This window comes from Aulostomus chinensis, chromosome 18, assembly GCF_037954235.1.
Source record: "Aulostomus chinensis isolate RoL2024-O1b breed Wild chromosome 18, RoL_Achi_v1.0, whole genome shotgun sequence".
NCBI lineage: Eukaryota > Metazoa > Chordata > Actinopteri > Syngnathiformes > Aulostomidae > Aulostomus > Aulostomus chinensis.
The window spans coordinates 15,812,525-15,827,056 of NC_141337.1; the positions used below are offsets into that span (position 1 = coordinate 15,812,525).

At 45.8% G+C, this 14,532-nt stretch overlaps 2 long non-coding RNA genes across 2 annotated transcripts; one reads left to right on the forward strand and one right to left on the reverse strand.

Annotated features, from left to right (window-relative positions):
* Window positions 1–431: 431 nt before the first annotated feature.
* LOC147245375 (uncharacterized) lies at window positions 432–5,727 on the reverse strand. The gene is made up of 4 exons (XR_015110136.1): window positions 5,607–5,727; window positions 4,885–4,938; window positions 4,549–4,702; window positions 432–495 (listed from the first exon to the last, which is right to left on the reverse strand). It is a non-coding gene; the product is annotated as an uncharacterized LOC147245375 (long non-coding RNA).
* A 2,799-nt stretch (window positions 5,728–8,526) lies between these two features.
* Window positions 8,527–9,673, forward strand: LOC147245376 (uncharacterized). The gene is made up of 3 exons (XR_015110168.1): window positions 8,527–8,646; window positions 9,317–9,370; window positions 9,553–9,673. It is a non-coding gene; the product is annotated as an uncharacterized LOC147245376 (long non-coding RNA).
* The last annotated feature ends 4,859 nt before the right edge of the window (window positions 9,674–14,532 follow it).

Here is a 14,532-nt window from a genome sequence, read left to right on the forward strand (position 1 = left end):
ATCAGCGCAATCAAAGAGATGCCCGAGGCTACTGATGACGGGGATGAAGACTGATGGGAGTGGCCAACTATCTCAGAAGGTTCCTGCCCCATCGAGCAGACTGAAAGAGGAACTGAGAACCCCACAAGTGCTGGCCCCTCACTAACCAACAAGAGACATCAGCTGACTCTTCTTCTTTTGGACTTGGGAGAGCCTTGACAGACTGGACTGGGAGGCCAATGGTGTTCGTATCCATGTCAGATGCTGAAAAACATGCACAGAATGAGAAGGAGGCTTCGGCAGCTGCATGAGCCTGTGAGCACCTGTCATACTAGCTTTTGTGACACAAGTTTATGTAGGAGACAGACAAGAAGCCCGGTTTTTCATGTGCCTGGTAAGCATCAGTGGGTGCGTTATCAAGTGCCCCCGTGACGCACCTTTGTATGGGAGGAAAAAGACGAGGCAGAAGTTGAGGCGTTTGTGGAAGAAGTCACAAAATCTTGCTGCCACTGAACCCTGGTTGAAACAGAGGAAAGAGAAACAGAGAGCAAATCCCGTCCGCTGATTAAATCTGATCAAATATTGACTGAGTGGCCTTAGAAACAGGCCCTTCCACCAGAGCTGGGCTCACACTGGCCTGAAAGAGAGAGCCTCACCTTGGCGTGTGTGTGTGTGTGTGTGTGTGTGTGTGTGTGTGTGTGTGTGTGTGTGTGTGTGTGTGTGTGTGTGTGTGTGTGTGTGTGTGTGTGTGTGTGTGTGTGTGTGTGTGTGTGTGTTGTTTTTTCAGTAAAATACACTCCACCATCCTGCAGATTCCAATGTAACAACATCCTTGCTGGCTCAACATCAGAGCATTCAGAAAGTCTGAAGCTGGCAAAAGACAACCAATAACATAACAATCCCAGAGCCTCCCCGTTACCACACCTGCAGGCTGGACAAAAATAGGTGGCGTCCAAGAGAGAGGAAACATGGGACTGTCAGTGAAAAGGCGCCACCTCTCAGGTCCGACTTACACACACTGATGAAGGGCAGGTCTGAAGGAATCATCCACACAGTATAAACACAACGTCACATAACACCGCTTGATGAACCCCAGGTGACCCCAGAGTCAGGTAACGCCAGTGATTCGATACCTGAAAGAATCACTCACCCCCCCACCCCCCCCGCCCGTTCATGTAAAAGTCAATCAGCATGACACTGCAGGGAATCGAACCCCGTCCCAGTAAACCAGGAGTACCGTTACCAGCGTCTTTTACTTTTTGATGCTACATGAAAGGAAGCAAAACCTGCATTCCACCAGCATGAGAGGGAGATTTATCCAAATGTTTCAGATCATAAATGAACTCAGCAACGCTTCAAGTGACCAGAGTTCAGGTAAGACCACTCTTACTGGAACCACCAGCAGTACTACTGGTCATACTGGTCCTGTGGTATACAGCTCAAGACTGCAGGTCTGATTATTGGAGCCAATTTAGCTTCTGCTTCTAAATGCTGTTGGAATGCAGGAAAAAGAAACCTCACTTACGTGGGAGGAATGTTTTAAAACGTTTGACTCTAACACCCTATTATTATCATTATTACTGGAAACCAGCACACATAGAATAGTTGAGCTAAGCTAAACATGTGGTCATTACATTAGTTTACATATGAATGACACACCGTTACCAGGCCAACACCGTTACCAGGCCAACACCGTTACCAGGCCATCACCGTTACCAAGCCAACACGTTACCAGGCCAACACCGTTACCAGGTCAACAACCTCTATGAATAATTATTTGTGTTCAGACCAACAACCTCAACATGCTTTAAGTTCTGACATGGAGTCCTTGAGCAAGATACTGAATCCAAATTGGTCCTGGTGAATTGGGAGGCACCTTAAATGTTTATATTGTCAGTGTGTGTGTGTGTGTGGGGGGGGGGGGGGGTGTGGGGGGGGCAACAATTCTCCATCAGCAGGCACATCTTCCAACTGCATTGACAAAAACCTTCCTTTTCACAGGCGGGAACGGCGAGCAGATCCATGGGGACGGCCTTCTGCTTTGACCGGTTGGGGGGAACGAGAGCAGGAGAGCTGGACAGAGACAAAGACAGATAATAGAGGAAGACAGATGGACAGAAGGAGAGAGAGGGACAGAGAGAGAAAGGAGGAGAGAATGACAGATGTGAACAGGCTGGAAGGAGAAAGATGGCAAACAACAACAACAACTAGCTACCAATAACAACACTGACAGGTTCCTCAAGCAATCAACTTTAGCCTAAATGAGACGTTATGTGCTGGAAACAGGATGCTGATGTTAATGCTAGTACAGTATTAAGAATACTGATATAAATACTACTAGTACTAATACTCATGCTGGGAGAACAAAGTCAACAGAACTATTGAACAGTATTTTGGGGCTCCTTGAGTACAAATTCACCATGGAACTCTAAAGTGCTTCTCTGTGTTGAATGTCACTGAGCAGTAAATGGATGAGCTGCAGTGAAAACTCATCTCCACATCAAGAAGTTCTAGTTCAAGTGACCAGGAAAAAGAGCCTTGGTTTCCTTAGTTACCGTTGCGTACCTCTATAAAAAAAAAAAAAAAGCCACTTGTACTATTTATTGATTATAAACTGAAGCTCGTGACGAGCGTTCAGTCCAGACCTGCCGGCTCCATCAACGAATGTTTGCGAGAGTCTCATCTAAAGTGATGGTTGATTTAAAAGTGTTTTGGACCGTTTAAATGGAAAAGTGGGGAATAATCAGTCCACAGCAGCACCAGAGAGAACAGGAGGGATGAATTCCCCCGAACCAGACCTCAAACAGCGATCACAGCAGGGGGGAGGGCCATCAGAGCAGCATCCTGATTTCACACTATCAAATATGGCCGAACCAAGTGAAACATGCTTCTCTTTTCCTCTCTGCAGATTCCGGTGGAAAAAAGTTCAACTTCTCACCAGACTGAGCTGCTGCTCCTATCAGGCATATTTACCAGGGTCGACCAGATCTGAAAGAACACGTGCAGACTAATAAACGTTGGAGTCATACAAGTACACACACACACGCACACACACACACACACACACAGTAAGCTTTGACTCAAAGTAGCAGAGAGACACTTTCGTGATGTTGACATTTGCAGTCACTCAAGTGTGTCCAAATTGACCATTTTTACCTTAAATTGAGGACAAGCTTCATGGTTTGATGCAACAAAAAAGGCAAAGTATTTCTTAATCTTTGATGCAACATTGACAACATTGACAAGCCAGTGACACCAGCTGAGAGTCAGTGTCTGACTCAGTCTCCATCAAAACACTGCTGCACTGTCACAGAAAAAGACGTTGCATTTCTCTCAACCAAAGTGAATGTCACCAATTTTTGATGTTCAAAAACTACATAATAAAACTACAAACCTTTAACCAATGTGGGAACTGAAAAGGGTCTTTGAGAGTAACACCCACCATGATGAGGGCTCAACACCATGTAGACCTCCCTTCTTACCCCCCCCCCCCACCCCCCCCGCCCGTTCATGTAAAAGTCAATCAGCACGACACTGCAGGGAATCGAACCCCGTCCCAGTAAACCAGGAGTACCGTTACCAGCGTCTTTTACTTTTTGATGCTACATGAAAGGAAGCAAAACCTGCATTCCACCAGCATGAGAGAGATTTATCCAAATGTTTCAGATCATAAATGAACTCAGCAACGCTTCAAGTGACCAGAGTTCAGGTAAGACCACTCTTACTGGAACCACCAGCAGTACTACTGGTCATACTGGTCCTGTGGTATACAGCTCAAGACTGCAGGTCTGATTATTGGAGCCAATTTAGCTTCTGCTTCTAAATGCTGTTGGAATGCAGGAAAAAGAAACCTTGTAAACCCCCCCCCCCCCACTGTGCCCCCCCCCCCTTACCAACTCCTGTCCCTCACCAAGACTCTGACCGTCTCAAAATCATCATTTACCAACTATCAAGTACATCTGTATAATCCAAATCTTTTTTTAATCCAGTCACCTGCTCAATAATCCACAAACTTCAATCTGCCCCCCGTCCCTCACATAGACTCTTACTGCCCCCCCCCCGTTCCACTCCTCTACCACCTCACTTACGTGGGAGGACAGTTTTAAAACGTTTGACTCTCACAGCCTTCCTTCTGTTGGAGGCTTGGGTGCTTAACTGAAGGCGTTTCTCTTTACGAAACGCCCAGTAAACCGTCACCCTCCAGTCCCTCTCCTCCCTGCTGTTAAAACCTCTGTCCGTAACCTTCAGCCTCTTCTCCCTGCGATGCTCCCAAATCATTTTCTGCCTCCATTCCCTCTCCTCCCTCTGTCTCATTCTCTCTTCTTCCTGCAGCCTCTCCTGTCTTACCGTTTCCTCTCGGCGGAGGATGGCCTGTCTCAGCCTCGCCTGTTTCATCAAGGCACTTTTGCCCACCTCACCCCTCTGTCGAACTAACTCCTCCCTCATCTTCCTCCCCCACACCCTCCCCTCAGCCATCTCCTGCTCTAACCTCTCCCTCTCCAAACAGGTATCCCTCCTCTCTCTGTACCTTTCCTTTATCCTCCTTTCTTCCTCCTCTGCCTTTCTTACCGTTTCCTCTTCTTCCCTTCTCAGCCGCTCTGTCTCCACCATCTTTGCTCTGCTCCCTCTGGAGCTCTCCCTGATTCTCTGCCTCTCCTCCTCCTCCTCAGCCTCCTCCACCATCTTCCACCACTCCTTCCCCATCGTCTCTCTGCTTGCTTTCCTGTTAAATTCAAAACAACTTCATTCACCCACGTCTAAATACCGACGTGCCCCAAGAAACCCATTCAAATTGACAGCTACCTAATAAATACACAATCATATGTAAACATCAACTCTCACATCAGCAACAATAAAATCACAATCCTTCAACAACTCAGCTGAACTCTGTCTCTCCACACTGACCTTCTGTTACCTGCCTCCTTCTGCTGCCGTTCACTCCTCCTCTGCTTGTGAACTCTAGAAAAATGAGAATATGAACTCACCATCAAATTGAAGCAGCACTTCATAGTTTTGCTATTGCGTTTATTTCAATGTCTCAAACCAGCAGATGACCTCTGACCCCAAAACCTCAACTTTCTCTGCACTCGGAAGAAACTAAAGACTACGATGGTTTCTAGTGAACTTCATCCACATTCCTCCATCATTTATTAGCTCTGATAATAGGAGGAGACTTTAATACAGCGTTACAGCAGCAGTAGATCCGTCCAGCGTGACAGGAGATAAACATCCTGGAGCTTCACTACCACAACAATACATGGACGACCTTGACCTTGGAGACACCTGACCTCTCCAGACACATTAAAACAGTATAAACTTCCTCCTCAACCTTCCGGGAATCTTTAACAAGGACTGATTCCTTCACACCTCCATCACACCAAGTAGCCACCATAGTAGCTGAAATAAAATTCGACAGCAAATCATCTTAATGTTGGGGGGGGGGGCGTTTTTACCAAATAATTACAACAGTTAATCACCAAGTAAAAAGCATGTTTCCAGCTAAAGTCGACCCACTCATGCTAGGCTGACTGGCTTTCAACAGCAGTCCCGGGGCAGGAAGGCTAATTCAGCCTAGCCTAGCACGGTGGAACCTTAGCCTGGTAAGAAGCAGGAGGGTCTGGTCTCACCGCTCTGAAGCTCCCCGTGGGTCGCTGAAGGCGCCGAAGCTCCAAAAAACTCTGGGAAACTCCTTCAATGAATCCCCTGAAACTTTCTGTGGGTCCTCCCGCGGTCAGTGACTCCCAGCGGATCAGGTGAAGTGACCGTTGATGACGCGCTGCCTCCTTTTATACTTCAGTCATCTCAGGATGGGCGGGGCTGTGAGGGAGCGCCTGGTTGCTAGGTGCGTCAGAACTGTTGTTTTTTAATTCTCCTGTCTGGATTGATGTTTCATTCAATATCAATCTATGTAATTACTATTAATTAAAAGAATACCATTAAATCTTCCTGGAAAAAAGATGAAACAATTATATATCAGAATGGAAACTGGCTGAATTGAATAAAGAAAAACGACGTCTCAAGGCGGTTTCCCTCTGAACGCGCGCGCTACCGAGTTGCGGGGCTTCGTTTGCGCTCATGTGACGTCACAGCGCGCCCACATACACAAGGAACGGACTTCCCCCGCGCAGCCTGCGCCATGCGCGTTCAGTGTGAAACCGCCTTGACACGGAGTCGTGCCCATGAGCGCTTCTGCGCATGCCGGGCGTTTCTGGTTGGCTGACAGACGGACACGTGGGTCACGTTACCAGCATTGTTAGTTTTGATTGGTTAAAACCACACGCGCTCTGCTTTCACGGAACGAAAAAAAGAGAAAGAAAACAAAACAGAGGGCAAAATCAAATTAGTGATTGTTCTTGAAATTTTCCACGTTTTGCGTCGTGTCACTCACTGTAAAGTGAAAACTGATATTTTGCTAAATAAATCATTGAGTGATACTGATGATCTGTTTTTTCATGTCTGCCTGTCTGCCTGTTGTTAGCACTGTAGTGGGCAGTTACTGTAAAAAGCAGTTTTCAAAGCATTTCCAGGGGTAGCGCGGGAAGGGTGGGGCTATGGGGGCTGCAGTTGTGTGGGGAACAGACACCCGAAAACTGGAATAAAAATCACCCAAAACCGATTAAAAACCGTCAAACTTTGTCTGCCGCGCACCAAGACTTTGAAGCCACTTTCACCCCTGGATGGGAGGGTTAGTGAGGGAACATCAGGACCATTTCTGGACTACAAAGATGGCAGACTTTGAGTAAAGCATATGACTGTGGTTACATATGCTGCAGACCTGACCTGCTCTGGAGGAGGTCAAGAGAGCAGACAGGAGGTCAAAACACACGCTAGCCCCGCCCACTGACCAGTCGGTTCTCGTGGACGATGTCGTCACCGTTCATCCACCGATAATTTGACATCGGTACGTAGATCGGGGGAGGGTCTGTGACAGATGAAGCCCCGTGGTGTTTCCTGACCAGGACCTCCATGAACAATACTGATTTGATTTGATTTTTTCTGTGGAGGAAGTTATTTAGATTTGCCAGTCAGAGGAATGTACGTACGTTTCCAGTGAGATGGATCCCAGTCAGACTCTCTCTGATTTTGTCTCACGCTGTTTCCTCACAACATTTATGAATTCATAAAGAATGACACAAATATTGATGTCACCAATAATAAATCTGCCATCATCTTCGCCATCCATTCATTCCGAATCTGTCAAAGGTGATGAGTGTCAGATCTCCCTGTCCCTGAATGATGGAAGAGCTGGAATGTAAAATGTTAATTCACACATTCACTGGTGTTTGTTGCAGCTCTCCTTCCTGATTTATTTTCCTCATGTTTGTGAAGGATTATGGTTTGTTCCTCTTGAGTGAAACGTGCAGCTCTCCTCCTCTCCATGGTACTGAAACTCTCTTTTCAAAACTCTAGGAGCCAAAAGTAACCCTGCATCCAGGGAGAACATGCAGACTCCTCACAGAAAGATCCCGTGCCCGAGCCGGGACTTGAACCCGGATCCTTGTTGCTGTGACCACCCAGGGCACCCCTGGGGGAATCATAAAATGCAGATTCTTAAAAAAAAAAACAAAAAAACAGAACATTTGAGTTTAACAGGCCAGCATGAACTTCATTTGCCTTCAACATCAAAGTGGCTTCAAAGTCTTGGTGCGCGGCAGACAAAGTTTGACGGTTTTTAATCGGTTTTGGGTGATTTTTATTCCAGTTTTTGGGTGTCTGTTCCCCACACAACTGCAGCCCCCATAGCCCCACCCTTCCCGCGCTACCCCTGGAAATGCTTTGAAAACTGCTTTTTACAGTAACTGCCCACTACAGTGCTAACAACAGGCAGACAGGCAGACATGAAAAAACAGATCATCAGTATCACTCAATGATTTATTTAGCAAAATATCAGTTTTCACTTTACAGTGAGTGACACGACACAAAACGTGGAAAATTTCAAGAACAATCACTAATTTGATTTTGCCTTCTTTTTTTTCTTTTTTTTCTCTTTTTTTCGTTCCGTGAAAGCAGAGCACGTGTGGTTTTAACCAATCAAAACTAACAATGCTGGTAACGTGACCCACGTGTCCGTCTGTCAGCCAACCAGAAACGCCCGGCATGCGCAGAAGCGCTCATGGGCACGACTCCGTGTCAAGGCGGTTTCACACTGAACGCGCATGGCGCAGGCTGCGCGGGGGAAGTCCGTTCCTTGTGTATGTGGGCGCGCTGTGACGTCACATGAGCGCAAACTAAGCCCCGCAACTCGGTAGCGCGCGCGTTCAGAGGGAAACCGCCTTGAGACGTCGTTTTTCTTTATTCAATTCAGCCAGTTTCCATTCTGATATATAATTGTTTCATCTTTTTTCCAGGAAGATTTAATGGTATTCTTTTAATTAATAGTAATTACATAGATTGATATTGAATGAAACATCAATCCAGACAGGAGAATTAAAAAACAACAGTTCTGACGCACCTAGCAACCAGGCGCTCCCTCACAGCCCCGCCCATCCTGAGATGACTGAAGTATAAAAGGAGGCAGCGCGTCATCAACGGTCACTTCACCTGATCCGCTGGGAGTCACTGACCGCGGGAGGACCCACAGAAAGTTTCAGGGGATTCATTGAAGGAGTTTCCCAGAGTTTTTCGGAGCTTCGGCGCCTTCAGCGACCCACGGGGAGCTTCAGAGCGGTGAGACCAGACCCTCCTGCTTCTTACCAGGCTAAGGTTCCACCGTGCTAGGCTAGGCTGAATTAGCCTTCCTGCCCCGGGACTGCTGTTGAAAGCCAGTCAGCCTAGCATGAGTGGGTCGACTTTAGCTGGAAACATGCTTTTTACTTGGTGATTAACTGTTGTTATTATTTGGTAAAAACGCCCCCCCCCCCCCAACATTAAGATGATTTGCTGTCGAATTTTATTTCAGCTACTATGGTGGCTACTTGGTGTGATGGAGGTGTGAAGGAATCAGTCCTTGTTAAAGATTCCCGGAAGGTTGAGGAGGAAGTTTATACTGTTTTAATGTGTCTGGAGAGGTCAGGTGTCTCCAAGGTCAAGGTCGTCCATGTATTGTTGTGGTAGTGAAGCTCCAGGATGTTTATCTCCTGTCACGCTGGACGGATCTACTGCTGCTGTAACGCTGTATTAAAGTCTCCTCCTATTATCAGAGCTAATAAATGATGGAGGAATGTGGATGAAGTTCACTAGAAACCATCGTAGTCTTTAGTTTCTTCCGAGTGCAGAGAAAGTTGAGGTTTTGGGGTCAGAGGTCATCTGCTGGTTTGAGACATTGAAATAAACGCAATAGCAAAACTATGAAGTGCTGCTTCAATTTGATGGTGAGTTCATATTCTCATTTTTCTAGAGTTCACAAGCAGAGGAGGAGTGAACGGCAGCAGAAGGAGGCAGGTAACAGAAGGTCAGTGTGGAGAGACAGAGTTCAGCTGAGTTGTTGAAGGATTGTGATTTTATTGTTGCTGATGTGAGAGTTGATGTTTACATATGATTGTGTATTTATTAGGTAGCTGTCAATTTGAATGGGTTTCTTGGGGCACGTCGGTATTTAGACGTGGGTGAATGAAGTTGTTTTGAATTTAACAGGAAAGCAAGCAGAGAGACGATGGGGAAGGAGTGGTGGAAGATGGTGGAGGAGGCTGAGGAGGAGGAGGAGAGGCAGAGAATCAGGGAGAGCTCCAGAGGGAGCAGAGCAAAGATGGTGGAGACAGAGCGGCTGAGAAGGGAAGAAGAGGAAACGGTAAGAAAGGCAGAGGAGGAAGAAAGGAGGATAAAGGAAAGGTACAGAGAGAGGAGGGATACCTGTTTGGAGAGGGAGAGGTTAGAGCAGGAGATGGCTGAGGGGAGGGTGTGGGGGAGGAAGATGAGGGAGGAGTTAGTTAGACAGAGGGGTGAGGTGGGCAAAAGTGCCTTGATGAAACAGGCGAGGCTGAGACAGGCCATCCTCCGCCGAGAGGAAACGGTAAGACAGGAGAGGCTGCAGGAAGAAGAGAGAATGAGACAGAGGGAGGAGAGGGAATGGAGGCAGAAAATGATTTGGGAGCATCGCAGGGAGAAGAGGCTGAAGGTTACGGACAGAGGTTTTAACAGCAGGGAGGAGAGGGACTGGAGGGTGACGGTTTACTGGGCGTTTCGTAAAGAGAAACGCCTTCAGTTAAGCACCCAAGCCTCCAACAGAAGGAAGGCTGTGAGAGTCAAACGTTTTAAAACTGTCCTCCCACGTAAGTGAGGCGGTAGAGGAGTGGAACGGGGGGGGGGGCAGTAAGAGTCTAGGTGAGGGACGGGGGGCAGATTGAAGTTTGTGGATTATTGAGCAGGTGACTGGATTAAAAAAAGATTTGGATTATACAGATGTACTTGATAGTTGGTAAATGATGATTTTGAGACGGTCAGAGTCTTGGTGAGGGACAGGAGTTGGTAAGGGGGGGGGGGCACAGTGGGGGGGGCGGGTTTACAAGGTTTCTTTTTCCTGCATTCCAACAGCATTTAGAAGCAGAAGCTAAATTGGCTCCAATAATCAGACCTGCAGTCTTGAGCTGTATACCACAGGACCAGTATGACCAGTAGTACTGCTGGTGGTTCCAGTAAGAGTGGTCTTACCTGAACTCTGGTCACTTGAAGCGTTGCTGAGTTCATTTATGATCTGAAACATTTGGATAAATCTCTCTCTCATGCTGGTGGAATGCAGGTTTTGCTTCCTTTCATGTAGCATCAAAAAGTAAAAGACGCTGGTAACGGTACTCCTGGTTTACTGGGACGGGGTTCGATTCCCTGCAGTGTCGTGCTGATTGACTTTTACATGAACGGGGGTGTGTGTTGGGGGGGGGGGGGATTTGAGACAGTAGGGCCTTGGAGGCTAAGGGGTTTAGGGTTTTGTTTTGAGGGCTGTTGCCCAGGGGCTTTTTTCAGGAAGCAGGTTTATTAAAAACCCTGAGTCTGTTCCCCCTGAAATGAGGTCAGTTCTGGGTTTTCTTTTTTAGAAAGGAAGTTAATGCAAACCTGGAAAAAGAAGAGACACTGCAGCCCAGTTCAGAAAGACTGGAAAGTTGTGCTTTGAGCCCATTACTATGGTAACCTAGTCAGGAGCCTGGAGTTCATCTGTCTCCTTCCTCTTACAGCCAGAAAGGCTGTTTCATTTCCTCATTCAGTCCAAGTCAAGCAGAGTATAACCGTCTGTCTGAATCAAAATCTAGGCTAGTTTATCTTGAACTATAAAAATGAAGTTTTTTGCCGAACGTGACTCGTCCTTTGGTGGAGGATGTCAGTGATGAGCAGCAGTTGTCTCTCGATCCTTCACCACTGCAGCAACGATCTACTGAGGAGGAGTTCTACTTCCAGAGGGATAAAGTATGCAGAGCTTTTCGTCCACGGCTGCCATGGTGAATCAAAGTATTGGGGCTCTTTTCATGTTGGCTTTTTAGGTTTGTAGTGCATGCAAAAAAACTGAAAACCCAGACTTTACCATCTGAGGACAAAAGTGTTAGTTGGACCTGCTTTTTACAATGGACCCCTGGGGTTGGGCCCTCCCTGGAGACTTCAATATTATTTATGTATCTTTTTTTTGAAAGGTTTTATTATCAATATATGAGATTGTATTTTTTTGGATTTGTTTCACATTTAATTGCACAACTTTTTTTAAACTTTTTTTTTATCACTGTCCTATCGTTAAATACTGCAACTTTTATGATGCAAAACTTTTGTTTTTCCTTGTATTGTTTAACAACATCACTAAATTTAATCAGTCGTAGCAATTAAGTAAACATGTCCGTTTTCGCTGAGGCTTAAGGTTGCAATGGAGCGATCTATGGCCTCGGGTTTTTGTCAGTATTTGGTCTTCGCTGTTACTAAACTGAGAGAGTGACAGCGCAGATAAAAGCAGCAAAACTGAGCTTCTCTGCATTGGCTGGGCTGATCAAGCATTCATGAGCAAATGAAAAGTGAGACGTTCCCAAATTCTTACATGAAAAATCAACATTTCCCACGCTGAAAATATTGCATTCAAGGGCCAACCAACATTAGCACCATTCCTGTCTGTAGCAACAAGCTAACATTAGCACCACTCCTATCTGTGGCAGCAAGCAAATATTAGCATCACACCTGTCTGTAGCAGCAAGCTTATGTTAGCACCATTATTATCTGGAACAGGAAGCAATCATTAGCCCACCTCCAGTCTGTGGCTGCAAGCTAACATGAGTACCATTCTCATCTGTAGCAGCGAACTAGCCTTAGCACCACTCCTATTTGTGGCAGCAAGCAAAAATTAGCATCACTCCTATCTGAGGCAGCAAGTTAACATTCGCTCAATAGTCATCTTTGGCAGCAAGCTAGTCTTAGCACCATTCCTGTCCGTAGCAGCAAGCTAACATTGACTCCAAATTTATCTGAAGTAGAAAGCTAGCATTAGCACAAATCCTATCTGTAAAGCTAAAATTAACTCTACAATTACCTGTTGCAGCAAGCTGACATCAGCATCACTCCTATCTGTGGCAGCAAGCTAACAATAGTACCATTCTTACCTGTACCAGCAAGTTCGCATTAGCACAACTCCTATCTGTGGCAGCCTGCTAACATTAGCATCACTCCTATCTGTGGCAACAAACACATTAACATTATCATTAGCGCCATATTCATCTGTGGCAGTAAGCTAGCTTTACAACCACTCCTGTCCGTGGCAGCAAGCTAACATTAACTCCAAATTTATCTGAAGTAGCAAGCTAGCATTGGCGTCACTCCTATCTGTGGCAGCGAGCTAACATTGGCACCATTCTTATATGTAGCAATAAAGTAGCATCAGCACCACTTCTATCTGTGGCAGCATGCTAACGTGAGCTTCCGCCATATTGATTGGATTCATAATCATGAGTGACTCAAAAGGGGGAAAAATCCAAACGATGACAGGGAAAATCAAACACCTCCACAACTGACATATTTGGCCTGAAAACCCTGTTAACATTCCCACCACTACTATCTGTGCTAAATATGAGCTTACAACGTGGGAGAGGAGATTTCTTGGAGAAGTAAATTCATGTCATTCTATGTGGCGGCTTTAGTGGTGAAATGTAAGAAATAATTTTGATCACTTTGCTGATAATTCAAGGGGTGATCGTCGACGCTCTGAGCCAAAGGGGTCCTGCGCTCTTTTGGCGGTGAACACGTCATCATTCTAAAAACTAATGTCACAGTAGCTGGGAGAAAACATGGTCAAATATGATTTTTTTTTTGTGTGTGTGATTTTGTTCATATATTACAGCACAGAAATGTTTTCACGAGTACGACATTTAACAAATGGATTCACTTGATGGAAACTTGCAACAAAAACAAAAAAAATCCCAAACAAAACTTCCACGATTCACGTTCTCTGTTTTGAACGATTCACAGCACATCGCAGGTTTTATGGGGAGAGAGGTGTCAGAGGAGAGAGTGAAACGGTAAAAGAGATGAAGAAAAATGGTCGGAGCATGAAGGTTTAGGGGGATGGGGGGTGATGAATGGGTGGAGGATGAAGACAGATAGCGGTTTGGAATAAAGGGCAAAGGTTTCCTGATAAATGATATGATACACAGTTAAGTGTGATACGTAGGATGGATAGAGAGGGATTTGGAATGCTGACCATGTAGAAGAGGATGAAATATGACTGAAGACCTGCGAGACGGTGAAATCAGCTTTTACCTGCAGGTGGCAGCATTGAGCTGCAGAAGCCTTTACCATTCACCTCTCCCATTCAGATGTGCTCTATCGGGCTTCAGTGAGAAGAAGTTTTCCCAAAGCACGTCTAGAATGACGGATTCAGAATTGAAGAAAGAAAAAAAAATTATAAAGTGTGTCATATTACATAGAATAATGCCAATATATGTTGTTTTGTTGTGACTGTTGAGTTCCTGGTGTTTGGATTTGTGTTTCTATTGTTTCTCTTGAGCGGCTGCGCCAAGTGTTTTTAAATGGCTACATTTTATGGTTGAAAATATTTTGTGAAGACACCATGATGAAAAAGAAGCATAAGCAGAGAATAATGCAAGTAATTTTGATGCACACCATCTGTGTTACTATGAATTTTTAACAATATATGCATTAACCTGTCATAAGACAGTTTTTTGTTGTAGTTGGACACACTTGCTGTCTCTTCCATCTGGTTTGGAAGTGTTGTAAATGTTGAATGAGCACGAGTTCTATGTAAGTTTTAACATATAAATCATTGGTTTAGGGCGGCACGGTGGTGCAGTGGTCAGCACTGTCCCCTCACAGCAAGAAGGTTGTGGGTTCGAGTCCCAGCTCCATCACAGGATCTTTCTGTGTTGAGTCTCCATGTTCTCCCTGTTCCTGTGTGGGTTCTCTCTGGTACTCCAGCTTTCTCCACAGTCCAAAGACATCAAGAGGGGACGAGGCTGACTGATACTCTAAATTGACTGTAGGTGTGACTGTGAGTGTGAATGGTTGTTCGTCTCTATGTGTTGGTCCTGTGATGGACTGGTGACCTGTCCAGGGTGAACACCGCCTCTCACCCAAAGGCTGCTGGGATAGGCTCCAGCCCCGTGACCCTTAATAGGAACAAGGGGAAGACAATGGATG